Consider the following 24763-nt stretch of genomic DNA (forward strand, 5'->3'; position numbering starts at 1 on the left):
ACGTGTAAGATGCTTGTGCAACCACTTCTAGAATACTGCTCCATCGTTTGGAATAATTATCAAGCAGGCTTGACAGCGGGCATCGAACGAATTCAAAGATGCGCCGTTAGTTTCATTGCAGATAGGTACTGATAACATGGAAGTGTGGAAAATACGATCAGGATATCTTAGGAAGAATGACCCTCCCGGAGAGACGTGCATTCTACTGATAATTAATAATTTTAAGAATAATAATTAAGATGGAAATTTGCTGACGCCGCCCAAGAGGCGTAATAATAGTGAGTTCGCTCGGGAGCGTTGTCTCAGCTAATTTGAACACAGCGACACGCACCTGAAATACGTACATACAATGAAAATTGTAAATTTTAACGTATTATCCAAGAGCATAAGCGATATGTCGATTACAGAGATGTACGTGTGAAATAACGCTGGGAGGCAGCTATCGCTGAGGCAGAGCTTATGTTAGGTCGTGCAGTGAGGCAGTTGTTGCTCAGGAGGAGCAGGAATACGGCGCCAGAGGCTGGCAGTGTCTGTTGCGACGCTCCGGAGTGGGCAGTCGCTTAGTACATAATATTCAGCGTAATAATTTCAGTTTTGTGTATTAATGATTTATGGAGGAAATAAGAATTGAGGTAATATTAATGAAGAAAATGCTACAAACATTATTACACTAATGGCCATTAAAATTGCCACACCACGAAGATGACGTGCTACAGACGCGAAATTTACCAGACAGGAAGAAGATGCAAATGATTAACTTTTCAGAGCATTCACACAAGGTTGGCGCCGGTCGCGACACCTACAAGGTGCTGACACGAGGAAAGTTTCCAACCGATTTCTCATACATAAACAGCAGTTGACCGGCGTTGCCTGGTGAAACGTTGTTGTGATGCCTCATGTAAGGAGGAGAAATGCGTACTCTCACGTTTCCGACTTTGATGAAGGTCAGATTGTAGCCTATCGCGATTGCGGTTTATCGTATCGCAACATTGCTGCTCGCGTTGGTCGAGATCCAAAGACTGTTAGCAGAATATGGAAACGGTGGGTTCAGGAGGATAACACGGAACGCCGTGCTGGATCCCAACGGCCTCATATCACTAGCAGTCGAGATGACAGGCATCTTATTCGAATGGCTGTAACGGATCGTGCAGCCACGTCTCGGTCCCTGAGTCAACAGATGGGGACGTTTGCAAGACAACAACCATCTGCACGAACAGTTCGACGAATTTTGCAGCAGCATGGACTATCAGCTGGGACACCATGGCTGCGGTTACCCTTGACGCTGCACCACAGACAGGAGCGCCTGCGATGGTGTACTCAACGACGAACCTGGGTGCACGAATGGCAAAACGTCATTTTTTCGGATGAATCCAGGTTCTGTTTAGAGCATCTTGATGGTCGCATCCGTGTTTGGCGACATCGCGGTGAACGCACGTTGGAAGCGTGTATTCGTCATCGCCATACTGGCGTATCACCCGGCGTGATGGTATGGGGTGTCATTGGTTACACTTCTCGGTCACCTTTTGTTCTTATTGACGGCACTTTGAACAGTGGACGTTACATTTCAGATGTGTTACGACCCGTGGCTCTACCGTTCATTCGATCCCTGCGAAACCCTACATTTCAGGGGATACAGAAAATGTTCGACTGCTGCCCTGGCCAGCACATTCTCCAGATCTCTCACCAATTGAAAACGTGTGGTCAATGGTGGCTGAGCAACTGGCTCGTCACAATACGCCAGTCACTACTCTTGATGAACTGTGGTATCGTGTTGAAGCTGCATGGGCATCTGTACCTGTACACGCCATCCAAGCTCTGATTGACTCAATGCCCAGGCGTATCAAGGCCGTTATTACGGCCAGAGGTGGTTGTTATGGATACTGATTCCTCAGGATATATGCACCCAAATTGCGTAAAAATGTAATCACATGTCAGTTCCAGTATAATGTATTTGTCCAATGAATACCCGTTTACCATCAGCATTTCTTCTTCGTGTAGCAACTTTAATGGCCAATAGTGTACTTCAATTGATAGATGAAAGGAGGAAGTACAAAAATGTTGCGGCAAACTCAAGAATTCAGGAGTGAAATAAATAGGAAGTGCAGGGAAGGTAAGACGAAACGGCCGCAGGAAAAATGTGACGACATCGAAAAAGAAATGATTGTCGGAAGGACAGACTCAGCATACAGGAAAGTCAAAACAACCTTCAGTGACATTAAAAACAAGGTTGATAACATTAACTGTTAAATGCAGGGGAGAGAGCGGATAGGTTTAAAAAAATGGTTCAAATGGCTCTGAACACTATGGGACTTAACATCTATGGTCATCAGTCCCCTAGAACTAAGAACTACTTAAACCCAACTAACCTAAGGACAGCACACAACACCCAGCCATCACGAGGCAGAGGAAATCCCTGACCCCGCCGGGAATCGAACCCGGGAACCCGGGCGTGGGAAGCGAGATAGGTTTAAAGAATCCATTGAAAGCCTCTATGAGGAGAAAGATTTGTCTGATGTGATAGAAGAAGAAACAGGAGTCGATTTAGAAGTGATAGGGGACCCAGTATTAGAATCAGAATTTAAAAGATCTTTCGAGGACTTAAGATCAAATAAGGCAGAAGGGATAGATAATATTCCATCAGAATTTCTAAAATCGTTGGGGAAAGTGGTAACAAAACACTATTCACGTTGGTGTGTAGAATGTATGAATCAGGCGACATACCATCTGACTTTCGGAAAAGCATCATCCACACAATTCCGAAGACGGCAAGAGCTGACAAGTGCGAGAATTATCGCACAATCAGCTTAACAGCTCATGCATCCAAGTTGCTTACAAGAATAATATACAGAAGAATGGAAAAGAAAATTGAGGATGCGCTAGATGACGATCAGTTTGTCTTTAGGAAAGGTAAAGGCACGAGAGAGCCATTTGTGAAGTTGTGGTTAATAATGGAAGCAAGACTAAAGAAAAATCAAGACACGTTCATTGGATTTGACGACTTGGAAAAAGCGTTCGACAATGTAAAATAGTGCAAGATGTTCGGAATTTAGAAAAAAAGTAGGGATAAGCTATAGGGAGAGACGGGTCATATACAATATGTATAGCAGCCAAGAGGGAATAATAAGAGTGGACGACCATGAACGAAGTGCTCGTATTAAGAACGGTGTAAGACAAGGATGTAGCCTTTCGCCCTTACTGTTCAACCAGTATATCAAGGAAGCAATGTTGGAAATAAAAGAAAGGTCCAGGAGTGGAATTAAAATTCAAGGTGAAAGGATATCAATGATACGATTCGCTGATGACATTGCCATTATGAGTGGAAGTGAAAAAGAATTACATGATCTGCTGAACGGAATGAACAGTCTAATGAGTACAGAGTATGGACCGAGACTAAACAGAAGAAAGACAAAGGTAATGAGAACTAGCAGAAACGAGAACAGCGAGAAACTTAATATCAGGATTGATGGCAGTAAAATAACCAGTGACGGACGGAGCAAGTAGGCCATCAAATGCAGACTAGCACTGGCAAAAAAGGCATTCCTGGCCAAGAAAAGACTACTAATATCAAATATCGGAGTTAATTTGAGGAAGAAGTTTCTGAGAATGTATTCTGAAGTACAGCATTGTATGGTAGTGAAACACGGACTAAGGGAAAACCGGACCAGAAGAGAATCGAAGCATTTGAGATGTGGTGCTACAGACTAATGTCGAAAATTTGGTGGATTCATAAAGTAAGAAATGAGGAGGTTCGGCGCAGAATCGGAGAGGAATACTGATAAGAAGAACGGATAGGACGATAGGGCATCTGTTAAGACATGAGGGAATGACTCCCATGGTACTAGAGGGAGCTGTAGATGCCAAAAACTGTAGAGGAAGATCGAGATTGGAATACATCCAGGAAATAATTGAGGACGTAGGTTGTAAGTGCTACTCTGAGATGAAGAGGTTAGTACATGAGTGAAATCCGTGGCGGGCCGCGTCAAACCAGTCCGAAGACTTGTAACACCACAGCTCTTATGCTGTAGGGATTTTTTTTTTTTTTTTTTTTGCTTTATGTAATGTTACACTGATGATCGTCTGTAAATGTGTTTGAATAGATAACATAAAATTGTGTACTCTTTTCTTTGTAAAAACTTTGGTGTCTTGATTTGATTCTATGCAAAGTAGTGTATCTGCAATTTATATTCTTTGTCCCATTTGGAGGGAACAAAACTTACTGTATATGATTGTAATTTTGTGTGAATAATTTTTTGTAGAAGTGTCAATATGTGAAAATGTTCTGTCTTATTTAATGAATTTGGTTGCTGTTATGTAAACTGCTGACCTTCACTTAGGGCTATTAGTTATTCTGTATGTAAAAGGTGTAGTGGTTCCCCTCGGGAACGGAACTGTGTAGCGCGCGCAAATTGCGGTTGGCCTAGGTGGAAAAGGTGGAACTGATAGTCAGTCGGGGACGAGCCAGCAGTCGGAGACGAGCTACAAGTCTGTGCACTGCCATTATAAAGGTGCATATTGTGCTGATTCAGAGAGAGGCTTTTCCTGCTTTTTTCCAAGGCCTCGGATGGATGGATAAATAGCTGGAACTATTCTGGAGTTTGTATCTATCATCGCCACCAAGAAATGACAGAGTCCAGCAATTCTGCCTACAATTCCACCTACCTACATGCAGCTGCCACCACATTACGCAATCATTGCAACGTTATACTATAATGATGTACAGTGAAGGATCAGCTTAATGGATGTGTTATTGCTGAAATATAAGGTAATTTGTATCTGAATTTATGTACCTACCTTGACTTTCTCCTCATCATAACACCTCTCAGGTTCCTCTCCGTTTGAGCTAAAGTGATAACCGAGTGTCACTACTGAAAGAACATTTATGACCAGAGTTTTGCTATTAAATGCCTCTTGAACTTATTAAAAAGAAAGTTACAGTTAATGTGGCAATAGAGTGAGTTAAAGTCAATGATGCTTGCTGAAAACAATTTTCCTAGTAAAACTGCTTATTAAAGTACTGTTGCTGACTTCAAAATTAAAAGTCCTTAAGACTGAGGCTTATAAAGTAAATGAACACGTCGTTGTCTGTAGTAAATTCTAAAAGGTGAGTCAGTTTCTTGCAATTTTGTCAACATTGTGTTTCGTTGTAGTAAAAGTGAGAAAGCTGTAGTTGTGAAACGTTACTTTCTCATGTTTGCTAAGTGTTTGTCTCTCTTGTGTATTAGAAGTGCATATTAATAGTAATATCAGAAAGGCCATTCACTTTATGTAAGCCTGAAAGTAATAGGGTGTTTCGGTATCTGTTATAATTTTGAAAATAGTTTCTGCTGCTCTAACTGTTAGCTTCAATCTTAAAACATATGTGTGTCAGAGTTCATTGCACTCGCGTGTGGCTAAGTCTAGGTTGTGTTTGTCCATTATAGTTACTTATACCTGCTTTTATAAACGAGAACTTTAATCTTTCTCTTGCCTAATTAGGCTGGCGACCGTTTCCCTTATTTTATAAACAGTACAGCTAGGCAAAATTTTGTTTGTTACTATACAAATATTTACGTAATTCTGACTTTCATTTCCGATAAGCCACCTCCGTTAGGAACAACACGGTCAAACTAACAAAATTCCTCTCAGAGGGTAACACTGCTCTGTTGCTTTGTGCCATAGTTGCTTTTACAAAATTGTTTTATGTTACAACCTGCTTCTAGCATTGAGGTTATGGTACAGTAGTAGAGGAAAGGGAGTGTTATAGACTGATGACAAAAAAAAGTAAGATCGAGCAGATGTACTTACCTCTAATTTGTCATTATCGCGCACAGGTTTTAATTAGTTTGTTGGGGTTACTGGTATTGCTTTCTTGCTAGTAGACAGAATGCTTAAAACAGGGTCAGGTAAAAATACAGATACACGTAATTAGATACGCAGTCAGCACACCACTTGATATAACTGTTCTTTGTCAGACATTGTACCTTACTTTAGACATAAATGTTACACACTTTATACAATCTGGTTTGTGTTTTTTTGTGTACACGAAAAATCTGTAACATATAATATTGAATTATTAGGTGATAGTTCTTCGAACCTTGAAGTTATTTACCTTCTCTTCTTCTTTAAAGACTATGTTACGGCGACCTGCTTAGTCTGCTTAAATTTCATGCATATCCGAAATATTACAGATATCGGTAAAGCAGATATATCACGTGAAATAAGGTACTAGTAAGTGAAGTTGACTTCATACCATAAGAATTAATATATTTCACATGATTAGTGAAGTAGGCAGAAACCCACGTTCTCTCTCTATCAAGGACAGGAAAAGACAGACAGTACAAGATCGATGAAACACCCGATAGGATTTTTTACAAACATAAAAAAATTAATGTTCTTCATCGTTTCTAGCTGGCTCCACAGGTTTAATTTCCGTGGGCACACTGAATTTTAATCTTTGTAGGCAAATGAATGCATAAACATAGGTAGAAAGTAATAAAACATATACACATGTAGGTAAATCAGCGTAAGTTCCAATGCAGCATGTTAAAGCACCGCTGCAGGGACGAAAAGGTGCGCTGGACCCAGATCGAATTCCCCCTGCGGATCAACGACGAGGGCCGGTGTGCCCGCAAGCCTGAAATGATTTTTAGGCAGTTTGCCACATACCGTTAGGTGAATACCAGATTGGTACCCACGTCCCGCCCTAGATGCACAATTTGCAAACATTTAGAAAGCTCTCGCTCACATCCACATAAATACGAAGGCTATTCGTGAAGTAAGGTACGACCAGTCGCGAAATGGAAACCACAGTGAAAATAAAAAATGCTTTATTTGTAACAGTGTGCCACATCTTCCAGCTACTTCTCTCCATAGTCGCCGCTCCGACTTAGACATTTATCGTACAGTTGTACCATCTTCCCAGTACCTTCGTCATAGAAGGCAGCCGTCTGTGCTTTCCGCCAGTTGTGTACGCTGGTCTGCTGCTCGCTGTCTGCGCCAAAAATGTTGTGTTTATAGCGAGCAGTTCATGTGAGCACAGATGAACATCAGAGGGAGCTAAGTCCGGGTTGCATGGTGGGTGATCAAAGACTTCACACTGGAAACGCTGCAGGGGAGTCCTCATTGTTTGCGGCGGAGGGCTTGTAAGTAGGCTGTTTATGTTTTCTTTATGTAAGTAGGCTGTTTATGTTTTCTTATTGGCAACGTTACGTAGCGCTCTATATGAAAATCACTGGCTGTGCTGTGTGCAGTCTGTGGCTAGTTTGCATTGTTGTCTGCCATTGTAGTGTTGGGCAGCGGCAGCTGGATGTGAACAGCGCGTAGCGTTGCGCAGTTGGAGGTGAGCCGCCAGCAGTGGTGGATGTGGGAAATGAGATGGCGGATTTTTGAGTACAGAATGGATATTATGAACTGCTATGTATATTATGCTTTTTCAACACTATTAAGGTAAATACATTGTTTGTTCTCTATTAAAATCTTTCATTTGCTAACTATGCCTATCAGTAGTTAGTGCCTTCCGTAGTTTGAATCTTTTATTTAGCTGGCAGTAGTGGCGCTCGCTGTATTGCAGTAGTTCGAGTAACGGAGATTTTTGGTGAGGTAAGTGATTTGTGAAAGGTATAGATTAATGTTAGTCAGGCCATTCTTTTGTAGGGATTTTTGAAAGTCAGATTGCGTTGCGCTAAAAATATTGTGTCAGTTTAAGCACAGTCGTGTATAAATTGTTCTAAGGGGACGTTTCAGACTGTCAAGAAGATGGAAATGCATGGCAACTACGTTATGAGGGGCCGCATGAAATCAAGCGAAACCGCTCAGTGGGCAACCATACTTGGCGGAAGACACTATTATTGTATTATTAGCGCGATCTACAGGTATACTAGAGATACTATCCAATATATCTGACCAAAGTTAGATAGTTGAGGTATACATATTCCGTCCCAAGGGAAAAAGGGTGGGGGGTAGTAACGGGGTGGCGGCAGGAAGGGCATCCGGCCACCCCTTAAATTAAGTAATGGTGACGCAGCACTTCTGTGGGACAAAGGCACAAGAAAAAGAAGGAAGAAGAGCCTTTGTAAGGATGGCGACATAATTCTTGCGAAATCCAGTTGGGTAAACTTGGAAACCGATATTTGACGAAGATTGTGAGACGATTCTCCAGTCCCTGTCGTGTATCTCGCGTATGAGGATGAGATTAGGGTTTGTAGCGGGCATTTAGATATTTCTGTTTTCCATCCTTCAACATGAGAGTGCAATAGGACAGAATATGGGTAATAAAGAAGCTCTACCGTATAGTGCGCATTGTCTGGTTGAGTACGTATGTAGAAGCAGAACTGTATTAGCAGTTTAGTGATATATGTACACAAAAAAAGAAAAGAGAGAACGACGCACCACGAAGGAATTATCTGGATGGGATGGACATCGCTAGATTGATGTGCATTTAGAGACAAATGGATGATTAACAATATCAGAAAAAGAGGAAGAGCTTCACAAATTGAGCAAGTCGGTAACGTCTTGGTCCACCTCTGGCCCTTATGCAAGCAGTTATTCGAGTTGACATTGATTTATATAGTTGTTGGATGTCCTGATGAGGGATATCATGACAACTACACAACTATATATACGAAGACAGTAACTTGTTCTCGAAAGAACAGTTACTGTTGATGACCGTGCAGCTTTTCCCTGGAATAAATGATGACTAACTGAAAACCTCAGCTGCCGACAGGTGTTGTTGATATACCTCGATGTGGACAGTTGAAAATGTGTGCCCCGACCGGGACCCGAACGCGGGATCTCCTGCTTACATGGCAGACGCTCTATCCATCTGAGCCACCGAGGACACAGATGAAAAGCGCGACTGCAGGGACTTATCCCTTGCCCGCTTCCCGTGAAACATTCCCAACTGTCCACAATTCTATATATGTGTTGTACCTTATAGACATTTGCCCAACCACTTATTACTCGCGCACGCTTTGGCGATTCCCATAAGAGTTTGGGCAACATGTGCGCTTGCGCATAGACGAAGGTCAATGGCTGGGTAGCCTTTAACTGTATACGAAGACAGTAGCTTGTTCTCGAAAGAACACTTACTGTTGATGACCGTATATCAACAACACCTGTCGGCAGCTGAGGTTTTCAGTTAGTCATTTTTTAACTACACAACTGCCGCATTAGATCGTCAAAATCCCGAGACTCTTCGAGGGTCCTGCTCATAATGCTCCAAACATTCTCAGTTGGAGAGTGATCCGCCTATAAACGCTCGCCGTGTGCGGGCGGGCATTATCTTGCTGAAATGTAATCCCAGGATGGCTTGCTATGAAGGGCAGCAGCACGAGATTAAGCATTTTTCCGATGTAAGGGTGCCGCGAGTGACAACCAAAGGGGCACTGTACGAGCCGCTCGTGGTAGCTGTGCGGTTTAGGGCGCCTTGCCATGGTTCCCGTGGCTTGCCCCGTGGGAGGTTCGAGCGTTCCCTTGGGCATGGGTGTGTGTGTTGTCCTTATCGTAAGTTAGTTTAAGTAAGATTGAGTAGTGTGTAAGCCTAGGGACCGATGACCTCAGTAGTTTGGTCCCATACAACTTACCACAAATTTCCAAATTTGCACTGTACGAAAAGAAGTCGCACCCGAGACCATCACTCCCAGTTGTCTGGCCTTATGGCGGGCTACAGTCAGGTTGGTGTCCCATCACTGTCCACGGCATCTCCAGACACGTCTTGGCCTGGAATCTTACTCAAATGGTTCAAATGGCTCTGAGCACTATGGGACTTAACATCTCAGGTCATCAGTCCCCTAGACGTAGAACTACTTAAACCTAACTAACCTAAGGACATCACACACATCCATGCCCGATGCAGGATTCGAACCTGCGACCGTAGCGGTCGCGCGGTTCCAGACTGAAGCGCCCAGAACCGTTCGGCCAAGAGCGGCCGGCTGGAATCTCACTGACTGGAGTAGAATTGTCTTCAGTGATGAGCCCCGATTCGAACTGAGCCCCGATGATCAGCGAAGGCGTCCCAGACAAGCGGTGCGCTACCAACATTACTGCCGCCCGCCATATGGGCCGACAACCGCGAGCCGTGTCCTGGATTGCCATTTCTTTTCATTGCAGGACCCCATTGATTGTCATCCGCGTTAGCCTTACAACGCAGCGGTACGTCGACGATTTTCTGCGCCCTTGATGACTAGCCATCCTGGGCTTACACTTCAGCAAGATAATGCACGCCCGCAAACGGCGAGAGTTTCTGCTGCGTATCTTCAGTGCTTTCCCAATCCTACTTTGGCCAGCAAAGTTACCGGATCTCTTCCCAGTTGAGAATGTTTGGAGCATTATGAAGGGGTCCGTCCAACAATGTAGGGATTTTGACGATCTAACGCGACAATGGTACAGAATTTCAGGAGGACATCCAACAACTCTATCAATCAACGTCAAGCCGAATAACAACATACATGGGGGTCAGATGACTTGCTCAATTTGTGAAACTCTTGCTCTTGAATAAATCATTACATGTGACTTCTGAAATTTTCCCGGCGTATTTCTTCTTCTAATAATTTCCGGGTATGCAGCCGGATCCCGTCGACATTCTGCCACGATATTTCGGCCCAGAGACGTCCGGCCATCATCAGGTGAGTACACCGAGGGCAGCACGTACAACTCGGCTATGCTGCGCATGTCAACACCTGACGCATGCGCTGTAGGATGCCAGTACATTTCACATGCGCGAGACTCGGCATAAATACCGCGACTGCACCTGGGCTCTTCAGTAGTTGTGTACTCACCTGATGATGGCCGGACGTCTCTGGGCCGAAATATCGTGGCAGAATGTCGACGGGATCCGGCTGCATACCCGGAAATTATTAGAAGAAAAAATCATTACATATTTCTGCAGTTGTAATAATTTGTTTGTTTCTACATGTACATCACATCTACCTATTTACCTTCCTTTCTGATAAGTCCTTCTTGGTTTGTCATTTTTTTAAAGAGTCTATTAGGGCAAATAATTGGAGCATGTGTAACATCTGACCAGCTGCACAGGCTGCTTTCTGTGTGCAGCTCTTGCAAATCCAGGTCGATCGCAAAGTGTGCAGAAAATTCCTTCAGCACGACACTCCTGTTTGTACGAGAACTCACGCGAACTTACAGATCATCAGTTCCTAAGTTTAAAACGTGCGTATGTCCTTTGAAAATAAGCGAAAGACGATGCGTTGAATGGAACTGGCTCCTCAGCATTCAGACCATAGAAGAATGAATGCATATAGTCGTCCTGTGAAGTCACATCGTCTTCGTGCTGCTTCCAATTATCCAATTGCGCATCGCAGCTCTTCGTCAGGCAAATTGTCACTCGCCAACGCATGACGCAACTACTCGGTAACAGTGTTTGGAGGCCACAAGACTTCTAACAGGTACCAGACGAAAAATCAGATGTATCATGTCTAGCAGAAGGGCTCTTATCTGAAATTTAAATTCATGTAAAAACAACATGTAAGGAAGCCTATTTACCGGACACAAAATAAAAATAAAACTATTCAGGAAAATGATAAATATGGCTTCTGGTTTCAGCTTACATCTCAAATAATATAACCGTGTTGCATAACGCAAAACCGCCGTATTTGACATGTCGAGAACTGTCTTTACTACTAACGTGTCTAAATTTTAGTCCACTACAGCGCATTTACACACGTTTGCCCCGATTCACTCTAACGGCCTGCCCACTGTCTACAATTATTTGAGATTATGTTTTCTAGGGTTGGGTTGTTTGGGGGAAGAGACCAAACTGCGAGGTCATCGGTCTCATCGGATTAGGGAAGGACGGGGAAGGAAGCCGGCCGTGCCCTTTCAAAGGAACCATCCCGGCATTTGCCTGGAGCGATTTAGGTAAATCACGGAAAACCTAAATCAGGATGGCCGGACGTGGGATTGAACTTTCGTCCTCCCGAATGCGAGTCCAGTGTGCTAACCACTGCGCCACCTCGCTCGGTATGTTTTCTAGGCTATCAGAAATTGTTACGTTGCATGTCATACACCAGACCACAGCAACAGCACATAAAATAACGCCTGCAAAATATTTACACAACGTTGTGAAATATATATAAATGCACCGTAGCATGAAGCAAAATAATAATCACTGTGGATAAATAGTGGCAACGCCAATTACAACCCCATATTTCACACAACGTCGTAATGTTGTCCCAGGTGGAATGCAGGAAACAACGAGAAATATAGAAGTCATTTATTCGCTCATTTACGCGAGAACAAACACATTTCAGTTACACTTTCACGATGACACATATTTAAGTATATGGGCCAGTAATTGGAATTAATAATGCCGATAAGTGTTAGTAATTTATTCGCCCACGGATCATTTTAAGATGATATACCACTTGCCGGCTTAACACAATGAATACATATCATCTATACACGTGTGTCTGGAGAGAAGGGGACACATAGTCGACTGTTGTGTTGTTTAAGGGGCTCCGGAACGCCCTATACTTGCAATGTTAAAATAACGCTTATAAATTACATCTTTCCTCACAAAGTATTTGAGGTAGGAAGTTGAACTTTTTACAGATTATTTATTGGAATATGGGCTACAACTCAACACAGGGATTTTACAAAATTTTAGTTCAGTTATTAAAGATGATTTTTTTCAATTGTAATGAAAATTCACAACTTTTTTGCAATTTTTTATTTATATATTCAAAAATATACAGTTTTTTGGAAAAAGGCTGTGTTAAATTATGCAGAAGGTACTGTGTAACATTTACTGAAAGTTTGAAACAAATATGTTTGGAAGATCCTTAGGAAACATGTAATTAGTATGAGAAAATAAAAGTTTTGGGAATCGAGCGACAAAGATTGGATTAACTTTTTAGTGCATTCCAGGTCCATAGGATGGATTATCTTCATCCTCTGCAAACTCCTCCTCCAGCTTCCTCTTGTTCCTCCTCCTGTTTACTCTTGTTTGTATTTCTAGACTCTTTACAGCCCCGTCTGCAGACCGAAGGCGTTCCTTGTCTAAAGCAAGCATCGCTCGTACCATGTTAGAACCTATCTTCATTCCCATATTTCTAAATACCTTGCACCTTACAATGTTGCCATCATTGAAAGTCGCAACAGCATCATACACACCAAAGTGAAGTGTTTCTATTCCAACAAATACAGTCTTGGGGATTCTCGACCATATAACACTATTTACACTTTCATTGGGGTTTTGAGTTTTTCCGTGAATACACTTTTTCAACAGTTCAGGTGCTGCTAAGTCTCTGAAAATAGGTTAGCCACAACACATACTTTATCTCACATCACTAAAATGTACCTGATGAACACGGACGTTAATAATAACACCATTTGACAGCAGTTTAACAGCGCCACAGTGGGTCACGCCCATGTAGAACACATTTCAAAAAAAATTTAAAAATAGTTGTAGTCTTCGGAATTGAATAAATTATATATCTATTAAAAGGTAATAGTCTGCAGATTCAGAAAACGCAAAAAAGTAAAAATTGAACTTTTCATGATTTTGAGCCTTTCCGGAGCCCCTTAAGAAACCATCCTGGCACTGTAATGTCACACAGCAACACTTTCATATGAATCCTACCAGATGATGATGATGAGCGTTTGGCGTCATTGGCCGGGAGGCCCCTCGCGGGGCAGGTCCGGCCGCCTTGGCGCAGGTCTTATTACATTCGGCGCCACATTGGGCGACCTGCACGCCGGATGGGGATGAAATGATGATGAACACAACACAACACCCAGTCCCTGAGCGGAGAAAATCTCCGACCCAGCCGGGAATCGAACCCGGGCCCGGAGGACGGCAATCCGTCACGCTGATCACTCAGCTACTGGGGCGGACAATCCTACCAGTTAGACCGCAGCATGATTCTGATTAACAGTCTAAGCCAAATAACATGCAGATAAATCTCTGTTACCCCTATTTTCAGTTGTGAGCACTTCACATTAGATTCTAATAGTGGCTCATGCAAGTGCACTCATGTTCGGAAGAAACAGAACAGTTTGAACTACTTGAGACAGGACGTTCATATTCACAGGACATTATTAGTATGTTCTGCAGAAATGATTAGCATTTGAACCCTGTCGGCGTGCGGATTCAGGGTCAATATCGATATCGTGGCGCAACACCTCCCGCTAAAGTGTGCCTGCGGCTCTTGTTGTCCCTGTAAGTGGAAGGTAATGGATCAGTGTGACTTGAGTAGACGCGCACGATGCCTCGCAAACATATGCGCGAATCGTACCATCAAATAAGTGAGTTTGAAAGAGGGCGCATTATTGGGATGAGAGAATGTGAAGCTTCCATCCGGGAATCTGCAGCTCGTGTAGGGCGAAGTGTTTCGGCAGTGCAACGAGTGTGTCCAGAATGGTTCACGGAAGATAGGTCAAGTAGCACTACCCAGACCACCTCCAAATACAATCAAAACTTTATCCGAATGGCACTGCAGGAAAGATCTACGACCTCCTCGGCTCTAGTGCCAGTGGAGTAGTGTAACACATCGTGCACTACCAGGGGTGACAGTCAGTCACCGTTCATTACGGCATGAGTTAGGTACGCGTCTTCCACTTCTTCGCCTACCTCTGACGCGTGTGCAGAAACATGCTAGACGGAAATGGTGCATCGAACGACGTCACTAGGGACAGGAATGGCCTCAGACAGCGTTTTCGGACGAATCAAGGTTCTGTTTGTTTGAAAAGGATGACTGCATTTTGGTTCGCCACAACTGGGGGAGCAGCATCACACACACACACACACACACACACACACACATGCACGAGCACACCCACAGACACACTCTCTCTCTCTCTCTCCCTCTACATCTACATCTACATCTACATCCATACTCCGCAAGCCACCTGACGGTGTGTGGCGGAGGGTACCTTCAGTACCTCTATCGGTTCTCCCTTCTATTCCAGTCTCGTATTGTTCGTGGAAAGAAGGATTGTCGGTATGCCTCTGTGTGGGCTCTAATCTCTCTGATTTTATACTCATGGTCTCTTCGCGAGATATACGTAGGAGGGAGCAATATACTGCTTGACTCTTCGGTGAAGGTATGTTCTCGAAACTTTGACAAAAGCCCGTACCGAGCTACTGAGCGTCTCTCCTGCAGAGTCTTCCACTGGAGTTTATCTATCATCTCCGTAACGCTTTCGCGATTACTAAATGATCCTGTAACGAAGCGCGCTGCTCTCCGTTGGATCTTCTCTATGTCTTGTATCAACCCTATCTGGTACGGATCCCACACTGCTGAGCAGTATTCAAGCAGTGGGCGAACAAGCGTACTGTAACCTACTTCCTTTGTTTTCGGATTGCATTTCCTTAGGATTCTTCCAATGAATCTCAGTCTGGCATCTGCTTTACCGACAATCAACATTATATGATCATTCCATTTTAAATCACTCCTAATGCGTACTCCCAGATAATTTATGGTATTAACTGCTTCCAGTTGCTGACCTGCTATTTTGTAGCTAAATGATAAAGGATCTATCTTTCTGTGTATTCGCAGCACATTACACTTGTCTACATTGAGATTCAGTTGCCATTCCCTGCACCATGCGTCAATTCGCTGCAGATCCTCCTGCATTTCAGTGCAATTTTCCATTGTTACAACCTCTCGATACACCACAGCATCATCTGCAAAAAGCCTCAGTGAACTTCCGATGTCATCCACCAGGTCATTTATGTATATTGTGAATAGCAACGGTCCTATGACACTCCCCTGCGGCACACCTGAAATTACTCTTACTTCGGAAGACTTCTCTCCATTGAGAATAACATGCTGCCTCCTGTTATCTAGGAACTCTTCAATCCAATCACACAATTGGTCTGATAGTCCATATGCTCTTACTTTGTTCATTAAACGACTGTGGGGAACTGTATCGAACGCCTTGCGGAAGTCAAGAAACACGGCATCTACCTGTGAACCCGTGTCTATGGCCCTGTGAGTCTCGTGGACGAATAGCGCGAGCTGGGTCTCACATGACCGTCTTTTTCGAAACCCATGCTGATTCCTACAGAGTAGATTTCTCGTCTCCAGAAAAGTCATTATACTCGAACACAATACGTGTTCCAAAATTCTACAACTGATCGACGTTAGAGATATAGGTCTATAGTTCTGCACATCTGTTCGACGTCCCTTCTTGAAAATGGGGATGACCTGTGCCCTTTTCCAATCCTTTGGAACGCTACGCTCTTCTAGAGACCTACGGTACACCGCTGCAAGAAGGGGGGCAAGTTCCTTCGCGTACTCTGTGTAAAATTGAACTGGTATCCCATCAGGTCCAGAGGCCTTTCCTCTTTTGAGCGATTTTAATTGTTTCTCTATCCCTCTGTCGTCTATTTCGATATCTACCATTTTGTCATTTGTGCGACAATCTAGAGAAGGAACTACAGTGCAATCTTCCTCTGTGAAACAACTTTGGAAAAAGACATTTAGTATTTCGGCCTTTAGTCTGTCATCCTCTGTTTCAGTACCATTTTGGTCACAGAGTGTCTGGACATTTTGTTTTGCTCCACCTACCGCTTTGACATAAGACCAAAATTTCTTAGGATTTTCTGCCAAGTCAGTACATAGAACTTTACTTTCGAATTCATTGAACGCCTCTCGCATAGCCCTCCTCACACTACATTTCGCTTCGCGTAATTTTTGTTTGTCTGCAAGGCTTTGGCTATGTTTATGTTTGCTGTGAAGTTCCCTTTGCTTCCGCAGCAGTTTTCTAACTCGGTTGTTGTACCACGATGGCTCTTTCCATCTCTTACGATCTTGCTTGGCACATACTCATCTAACGCATAATGTACGACGGTTTTGAACTTTGTCCACTGATCCTCAACACTATCTGTACTTGAGACAAAACTTTTGTGTTGAGCCAACAGGTACTCTGAAATCTGCTTTTTGTCACTTTTTCTAAACAGAAAAATCTTCCTACCCTTTTTAATATTCCTATTTACGGCTGAAATCATCGATGCCGTAACCACTTTATGATCGCTGATTCCCTGTTCTGCGTTAACTTTTTCAAATACACTCCTGGAAATTGAAATAAGAACACCGTGAATTCATTGTCCCAGGAAGGGGAAACTTTATTGACACATTCCTGGGGTCAGATACATCACATGATCACACTGACAGAACCACAGGCACATAGACACAGGCAACAGAGCATGCACAATGTCGGCACTAGTACAGTGTATATCCACCTTTCGCAGCAATGCAGGCTGCTATTCTCCCATGGAGACGATCGTAGAGATGCTGCATGTAGTCCTGTGGAACGGCTTGCCATGCCATTTCCACCTGGCGCCTCAGTTGGACCAGCGTTCGTGCTGGACGTGGAGACCGCGTGAGACGACGCTTCATCCAGTCCCAAACATGCTCAATGGGGGACAGATCCGGAGATCTTGCTGGCCAGGGTAGTTGACTTACACCTTCTAGAGCACGTTGGGTGGCACGGGATACATGCGGACGTGCATTGTCCTGTTGGAACAGGAATGCCAGTCTAGGAATGGTAGAACGATGGGTTCGATGACGGTTTGGATGTACCGTGCACTATTCAGTGTCCCCTCGACGATCACCAGTGGTGTACGGCCAGTGTAGGAGATCGCTCCCCACACCATGATGCCGGGTGTTGGCCCTGTGTGCCTCGGTCGTATGCAGTCCTGATTGTGGCGCTCACCTGCACGGCGCCAAACACGCATACGACCATCATTGGCACCAAGGCAGAAGCGACTCTCATCGCTGAAGACGACACGTCTCCATTCGTCCCTCCATTCACGCCTGTCGCGACACCACTGGAGGCGGGCTGCACGATGTTGGGGCGTGAGCGGAAGACGGCCTAACGGTGTGCGGGACCGTAGCCCAGCTTCATGGAGACGGTTGCGAATGGTCCTCGCCGATACCCCAGGAGCAACAGTGTCCCTAATTTGCTGGGAAGTGGCGGTGCGGTCCCCTACGGCACTGCGTAGGATCCTACGGTCTTGGCGTGCATCCGTGCGTCGCTGCGGTCCGGTCCCAGGTCGACGGGCACGTGCACCTTCCGCCGACCACTGGCGACAACATCGATGTACTGTGGAGACCTCACGCCCCACGTGTTAAGCAATTCGGCGGTACGTCCACCCGGCTTCCCGCATGCCCACTATACGCCCTCGCTCAAAGTCCGTCAACTGCACATACGGTTCACGTCCACGCTGTCGCGGCATGCTACCAATGTTAAAGACTGCGATGGAGCTCCGTATGCCACGGCAAACTGGCTGACACTGACGGCGGCGGTGCACAAATGCTGCGCAGCTAGCGCCATTCGACGGCCAACACCGCGGTTCCTGGTGTGTCCGCTGTGCCGTGCGTGTGATCATTGCTTGTACAGCCCTCTCGCAGTGTCCGGAGCAAGTATGGTGGGTCTGACACATCGGTGTCAATGTGTTCTTTTTTCCATTTCCAGGAGTGTAGTTCGGGTCTGTCACCAGAAGGTCTAATATGTTATTGCCACGAGTCGGTTCTCTGTTTAACTGCTCAAGGTAGTTTTCAGATAAAGCACTTAAAAAAATTTCACTGGATTCTTTGTCCCTGCCACCCGTTATGAACGTTTGTGTCTCCCAGTCTATATCCGGCAAATTAAAATCTCCACCCAGAACTATAACATGGTGGGGAAATCTACTCGAAATATTTTCCAAATTATCCTTCAGGTGCTCAGCCACAACAGCTGCTGAGCCAGGGGGCCTATAGAGACATCCAATTACCATGTCTGAGCCTGCTTTAACCGCGACCTTCACCCAAATCATTTCACATTTCGGATCTCCGTCAATTTCCTTCGATACTATTGCACTTCTTATCGCTATAAACACGCCTCCTCCTTCACTGTTCAGCCTGTCTCTGCGGTATACATTCCAATCTGAGTTTAGAATTTCATTACTGTTTACGTCCGGTTTCAGCCAACTTTCTGTCCCTAGTACTATATGGGCGTTGTGATCGTTTATTAATGAGAGCAGTTCTGGGACCTTTCTATAGACGCTCCTGCAGTTTACTATTAGCTCTCTCTCTCCCTCCCTCTCTCTCTCTCTCTCTCTCTCTCTCTCTCTCTCTCTCTCTCTCTCTCTCACACACACACACACACACACATACAGACACACGCATGGTATGAGCAGATAGGGCAGCAAATTATCACTGAAGTGTGGAAAGAGTAGCCTCCTACCGATCTACAAGTGTATAGCTTCTGAGGAACTTGCACATTTATGCAGATACACAGATCAACGATTTTAAAGAACTCAGAATTGTTGAAGCGAAAATATGTACATGCAATTCTTCTTCATCCATTCTCGGCTGTTTGTTGGTGGCACTGCTGGTGGATGAGGAAAGTTTCATGGTAATCACCGAGAAACAAAATATCACAGCTGCAGACTAACCTGAATGAAGATGATTGTGGAGGGGATAGGGTTTATACAACCTCCAACTCCTCCCCCTATTTTGGTGGCAGCCAATAGGATTGCAGGAACTCTGACCATCAAGTTGGAGCAAGTCCGCTGGTCTACCTGTGTCAGCATGTTAGACCAAGGGCCTTTGTCTTGCCAGCATGCAGGTCTTACCATTGTCTTTGACAGGCAGAAACCTGTGGCCTCCACGGGGTGGTCTCCTTCTTAGAAGGAGCAGATACATCACTAGCGAGATAAACTGCCATGTTTCAGACATGTAGCTGCCTACTTCCTCTCCTGGGGAGTCCGCACAACTTTGTGAGCGGAGGAAACAACTCTTTCCTGGAAGGAGTCCGTATTGCCTTTGACAGTGAAATATTTTGTCCTCTTTCAGATAATGCTACAGTCCCAGTTTTTCTGGTATACAGAGACCTGCGGACTTCTAGTGGGTGGTCTGGAAACCTTTGTGAGCATGCCTCTTCTTAAGAGCTGGTAGATTTTTATTGGCTCTGGCAACGAGATAAATTGCAGTGTTGCAGACAAAGCTACGAGTTCCTACAGGAGACAGAGACCTGCTGGCTTCTGCCGGGTAGTCCTGGCTCCATTGTTCATCTTAGAAATAAATCGCAATCGTCCCTGACGGTCAAATATTTTGTTCTGTTTCAGACAAAGCTAATGGTCCCAGTTTTTCGGGTATACTCGAATATACATCTGGGAACACCACTGGTGAGTCGTGTATTCTTGAGGCACTGCCAGTCGTTCTGGTATATCAGCTTGTTTCCAAGTAGCAAAAAGGTAGAATCCAGGCAAGTCGTTAAGGGATACGAGGCATCTGCGGGTAGTTTTTAACATGCAGTCGTCTGTGGCAGTGGCGACGAGGGACGCAAATACACATACACACACACATACAGACACACAGCCACACACGCCCAAGCTGGGAAAATGTAGGCAATCTAGGCCGCAAGCAGGTCGCGGGACAAAATGCTCGAGCAACTACCACTTTTACCGACCGCACCTGGCCGATACAATAGCTAGTGCTCCAGCCATACCTGCCCGTGTGCTGCCACGGGAGCCCGCCACAGATGGCGTGCCAGTTGGCGCAGCATCTTGAACAACAGATGCTGTGGCGGCAGGAGTGTGGGGAGACCGGCAGTGGCAGCAATGTGATTTATTTAGATTCGCGGGCGGCAGCTGTTTCGTGTATTGCATTAGAGAGATTTTACCAAGGTTATTTAACCTCTGTTTTTCCACGATTTAACAATTTATGACATGCTATTTTGTATATGTAGAGCAGTTTATGGTTTTGTTTCACTGTCGCCTTTTTAGCACTGTGTATTGGGAATAAGTTTCATTGATATTTTTCTCGTGAAGTCCTATTTTGTCGTGCAACCATTTCATCAATGTTTTTCGAAGTGTGTGTATTTTTATACCTGTACAGATGAAGTGTTTATGTCTGTTGCAAGCAGTGTGTCATTAGAACAGGTGTTTCCAGTGAAGTTTTTTAAATTTTTTTCTGTGTGTAGTACGAAGTTTTCTACTTATAAGGTGAGCTACAAAGTGTTTTTGGTTGCACGGGCGAGATTATGTTTTTGTTTCAATTATCGATTTTTGGAGCGTTTTTCTATAGACAGACAATTGTTCTTTTTTTCACAAGAGCATTCTTTTTTTCATCACGCCACTTCTAAACAGTTTTGTTTGTTTTTAATTTCAAGCAGCAAGTCTGAAGGGTAGTTGTCAGTTCGGTTTCCCTGCCAAAATTTAGGAAATTCTTCCAGCAGGATAATATACATATAAATAAATGAACATAGCTCCCAAGACAGTACCTTAAATTTTTCCTCTCCAGCACCTCGGCACAGACTGAGTCTTTCCCCCTCCGCTCCCTCCAATTCCCAAGTGAGGGAAGGGAGGGTAAGTTGGGAAGGGGATGGAAAGTGAGGGAGGGGGAGGAGTGAGGATCGTGACGTGAAGAATGCGATATTGTCACATCTACCCTCCCTCCCTCCCCCCTCCCCCCGCTCCCCGAGAACAGATCGTGGGGTACCACCCACACAGGGCCTCCATCTTGAATAATCTGGCAACAATGCAAACTGCACCATCTCTCTCTTTATTTCCCTACTGTTAAGATGGCATAATCTCATAGAACACGCTTTCTGCACACAATCCAATAGTAAATGTGAGCTTAGAGAGATCTTCTTGGATTTGAATCTGACTGAGTGAATGTGGCACTACTGGTCAGATGACACACTAAGGATAGCAGTGTTTTTTGAAGCTTGAAAATCTGGACTGTCCTTCAGGTAAGCCAGAGGTTGAACAAACTAGTCGAGGAACTGGGGACAGAATTTTGCTTGTGGCTGCCCCATTACCTAACTTAAGAGGTTCACCCTATATGCAACATTTTAAATATAACAAAGAGTTTTTTGAAACATGGCAAGCAATTCTGCATGCCGTTTTAAAGAAAATTAGAGTGAGAGATTGTACTCTAGAGGCTGGCAACAGGGAAAATTGGAATGAGAATATTATTCATGATACAAAGTCATGGTGACTGGCAGTATGCTGCTCTACGTAATTTTCATTTCTTACCTTTATTAACATGGTGACATGATCATTGGTTTGTGACAGATTTTGGAACACATGTGAATATATAGTGCATTGGATTTGAGAAGGGGGGGGGGGACAAGGAATACTACGGCAGAACTGGACCGGCCAGGAGCAAAGACTGGTAGCCCAGGTGGTGGACTGTTAGAACTTAGGACGGCCCGACCTCCCCGGGGCAGGGAAATCTTTGTCCATCTGCACAGCAGAATGTTCGACTGGAGAGTGGTGTGGGTCTGAGTGCAGGAGTCAAGGGTACCTTTCTGTGTTTTGCAGACCACCTCTGAAGGTAACCATCTACTGTCTATAGAAAGCGTGGACTACAGGAAACAAAGTATAGTCTTCTAGCAGCTCTTTCTTAATTTTCCAAGCCCTCAATTGCTAGGCTAACACCATGGTAACCATCTACTGTCTATAGAACGCGTGGACTACAGGAAACGAAGTATAGTCTTCTAGCAGCTCTTTCTTAATTTTCCAAGCCCTCAATTGCTAGGCTAACACCATAAACGGGGAAACGCATGACTGGCGTAATGGTGTGTGACGTCAAGCTGAATTCAATGTTTTCTGGTAATAGGAGAGATTTTCATGTTGTGATGGCGTCTGAAGAAGACACGCTCTTTTGGGAGGATTCTCTAGTTGGAGGGAATTCTTGCGATGGTCTGTAGTGGTTCTCAATTTTGAAATTGGCAACGGGCACTGTTTGGCAGGAAGGAAGTAGCAGAGAATAAATTAGGGTACAGGTGACGACTACATTTTTCATTCCTGAGGCGTCTGCATCGACTTCGGGTCAGGGCACAGAGGTGTCCACATCCACTTCATGTTAGGATGTGGAGGTGTCCTCATCAACATCTTAGAGTTGTGACATGGTGCTGACGACATCGTCTTCACAAAGGGGTCAGCTCATCTACAGCATACAGTTGAGGCACATCACAGTCATATTTATGGTGAGCATGATTTGCAGCACTGGCAGAGCAATTCAATTTAATTTCACACTTGTGGCATCCAGGACGATCGCCTGTCTCAGGTTCATCGCACTTGTACTGAATGTGTGAACTTCTGCGATTAGTAACCAACTTCCAGTGAGTGCAGTCGGATATTTGCGGTGTTATGTAGTTTTCAGTTATCACTGTACTTTATTAGAATGGATATAGTCAAGTGGACGAGTAGCAAATTCATAGACAGGCGAGTAACACTGCTATCCAGTTAATCTTCCACCTGAATTTCAATAAACAGAAATGTCATAATTTTCATGGTTGAATTTATACGTCGTTTTAATAGGATGATTGTAAATAAATTTGAGTATTTAACTAGGCAGTGTTTCTGTTTGGTACCTTCACTTACATTAAGCTACACGAAATCAGCCAGTGTTCAGGTAGGTACTTTCGGTCACATTAACTCTTATGCAGATCGTTATTGTTTCAGTCCGAGAGAGGCAATCCGATAATTTTTATGCGAATTTCCCTACTTTCAGATCTATGCCTACAGCTGTAATATAATGTTATCCTCATAACTTTGGGCACAATTAAAATGTGAGGGGTGAATCTTTAAGACGTGACCTATCAATAACTATTTTCGAGGAAAGTTAACCATGGAGGGAATTTCGCAAATTGATAAGATAACTGCCAACAATAGTATATTCAGGCGAATGTGTTCAATATCTCCACAAAAGCTCAGACCATAGTAATGTTATTTCGTTACGGTACTCTTCATACCTTTTAATAACGTTACAGGGAATAATCCTTCTCCATTGTCCAGAGAGCACAACGCTCTATTGCTATAGTCTACGGAATGTTGTCACAGATTGTGCACTGTCAAACAGCATATCATTATGGAAAGTTAAATGTTCTCACAATTTCAACAAAATCCATAGTTTTTTTGAACACAGATTCCAACACTAAATAAGTTATCTTGAGAAAACAGGTCACAGAAGGGGATGGCATAAATGTTTTCATATAACAGAAAAATTTGTGTGGTTAAAATGAGACTGTACAGAAACATAATACCATGTTATATTTGCGATTTGTTTTCTATTCAGTGGGATGTGGAATGGTTCCCACATATCCTCATTGCATGGTACCCGAGATTTAAGCCATCTGTATACCGAGGTTTAGACATGGTGATGTTTGTAATTTAAATAATTAGTGCATGCGGTGTAGGTTATATGATCACTGATTGCACTTGATGTCTAATTCGTGTCTGTATTATAACATAGTTCTAAACTGTTACCTTGTGTGTGCGATTTATGTCTACTCATGTTGATTAATCAAATGGTTTTTGCTGTCTTATACTAATACACATCATTGTAGATATGTGCATATAACGTACATTTTTTGTAGTTTTGTACAGAAGAATATGTCATCTTATATATGTACTGTATGTTTTGTTCAAAATAAACAAATAATAAAATTAATTTTTATTTTCTTTTACATTTTATGATATCTGATGTGTAAATCATCCATATACTGATGTTTGTGCTATTGATGTTTGAAATGCCAATGACTCTAGGTATATGATTACTAATTAATGCCTATGTTTTAGGTCATATCACAATACAACTTCAAATAGTTGTCGGCAAACATTATATTCCTTTAGTGACTACCATGTTTATATGCTCATGTGTTGTCCAGTATCGCCCTGGCAATATTGGAAATGGATAAAAGTTTTTAATCTCAAGCTTATAAAGAACTTCACTGCTGTTGTTGTTGTGGTCTTCAGTCCTGAGACTGGTTTGATGCAGCTCTCCCTGCTACTCTATCCTGTGCAAGCTTCTTCATCTCTCAGTACCTACTG

Source organism: Schistocerca cancellata, chromosome 5, assembly GCF_023864275.1.
Source record: "Schistocerca cancellata isolate TAMUIC-IGC-003103 chromosome 5, iqSchCanc2.1, whole genome shotgun sequence".
In the NCBI taxonomy this organism is placed as follows: domain Eukaryota; kingdom Metazoa; phylum Arthropoda; class Insecta; order Orthoptera; family Acrididae; genus Schistocerca; species Schistocerca cancellata.